The sequence below is a fragment of the Solanum pennellii genome, chromosome 6, assembly GCF_001406875.1.
Source record: "Solanum pennellii chromosome 6, SPENNV200".
NCBI lineage: Eukaryota > Viridiplantae > Streptophyta > Magnoliopsida > Solanales > Solanaceae > Solanum > Solanum pennellii.
The window spans coordinates 45336416-45338389 of NC_028642.1; the positions used below are offsets into that span (position 1 = coordinate 45336416).

At 31.6% G+C, this 1974-nt stretch overlaps 1 non-coding gene across 1 annotated transcript; it reads left to right on the top strand.

Annotated features, from left to right (window-relative positions):
* Positions 1-614: 614 nt before the first annotated feature.
* LOC114077717 lies at positions 615-773 on the top strand. The gene has a single exon (XR_003579090.1). It is a non-coding gene; the product is annotated as a U1 spliceosomal RNA (small nuclear RNA).
* Positions 774-1974: the final 1201 nt, after the last annotated feature.

The window sequence follows — 1974 nt, forward strand, 5'->3', positions numbered from 1 at the left end:
CATAGCGTCTATATATAGTGCTAAGCTACGCCCTAACAGGCTTGGGCCCAACATACAGAATTAACAGATAATTAAGGGCCCAATACAATAACATTGTATACCGTCGGGCCGGGGGCGTCTCCGCCCCCCCGGACCCCCAGGCCAGGGGGCGCGTCGCCCCCCTAGACCCCCCGACTCGCTGACCGGGCAGCGAGACCCCCGTCCTTTCTGTTTGTAACGGGTCCGATTCAAGGCATTCAACAGTGCAAAACCTTGAAGAAGTCATCAGTCTTTCTAATCCTATATATGTTCATATATAAATCAGTTAAAAAATCAGTCAATATGAAATTCGACAAGCTTTAATTGAATCATATTTACAAATATAATTGTTTGGGAGCATGAAACATGAAGTACTTATATTTTGTAATTTGTACTTATAGTAGTTCGTATCTTAAAGTGTGTTTATCTCTTATTGTTGGGTAAGACTACAGTTTTATTTTTTTTAATAACTAATCTATTGAACAATGAAAACTTGAATATGTATACAGAAGAATCCAGATATCCCATATCGGCAAATAAAAAAGATGGAGATGGAAGGAAAAGGTATAATAATGGGCCAACTAGAATGAAGTAACATACTTAACTTGACGGGGTCATTTGGTGTTCATTAAGGCATGTCCTAGGCATGTTGCCTTCATTGCACTATGGAGTGGTGCTTGCCTAATGTCGGCCCAAGTGGTCGAGTCTACGTTATAATTTGTTGCTGAGGGGGCCTGCTTTCGCGCGGCCCCTACCAATTCTTGTTTATTCTTTGGTGGGCTGTGGATCTAAATAATTTTTGTGTTGCTAAGTGGCCACTCTCTAACCCAATGTAGTTGAATTTATATAACTGCGAAGATAGTTTTAACTGAACCTATGCTAAAACTAACAGCAGGTAAGAACATGAGCAATCTCAGGATATATATATTATTTAATACTAATCATACTAAAGATATGTAAATCATATATATTATTATAAATGGGAAGCTCCAACCTTCAAAGTTGGATTATCATTTTGCCCCTCCACTAAATCAAAATAGATTAATTTATTTTTAAATACTAATATTTAATTACATAATGGTATAATATGAAATCCAACAACTACACTTTAGTTTTTTAGTTATGACATTATAATTGTAAATAAATAGGTTAAATTAGAGTAGAAAACAATAATGTATGGAACTCTTCGAATTTTGTGATTCTTTGAATTTTGAAATTAACATAAATTTATCTTATCATAAAACAATAATGTATAAAACTCTTCAAAGTTTGTGATTCTTTGAGTTTAGAAACTAAAATAAATGTATCTATCATGATTTTATGTGCCCCATTAAAAAATTTTGGTAGATGAAAAGGCAATCAAATATCATTATAAATGCCAGTTAATTGCTTCCTAGGTCATCACATTCCTTTTTTTTCTATCATCTACTATTCTTTTTTCTTCTTCCTAAATTATGATATGAGTACATGTCGTCAAGAAGCTAACTGGGGAGAAGAACAAATAGCTTTACTTTATTCTGAAATTAAAAGACAAGCAAGAGAAGTTTTCTTACAGTATAATTCAACGGTTAAACTTAACAGTATAAGATATGACTTATATATTTCTTTAGATCTTTTTTATGTTAGATTACGATTTTAAGTTTTTCGTTTTCATTTTGGAGTTAAGGTATGGTTGTCCAAAATGGATTTGGTATGCAACCCATATTTTTATGTAATTATGTACTTGTATTGTTGTGAAGAAAATTTCTTTGTATTTTGTGTTATTATGCTTTTAAGTGATATTTAATTGACAAAACTTCTATTAATATAATACATGATGAATTTGATAATATTTGAATAGTTTATGCAAAATATGCTTTTGTTTAAATAGAAGTCATTTAAATATATACATAATAGTAGTAATGTTAAGGGAAATAATAATGATTTTAATATATATATATATATATATATATATAT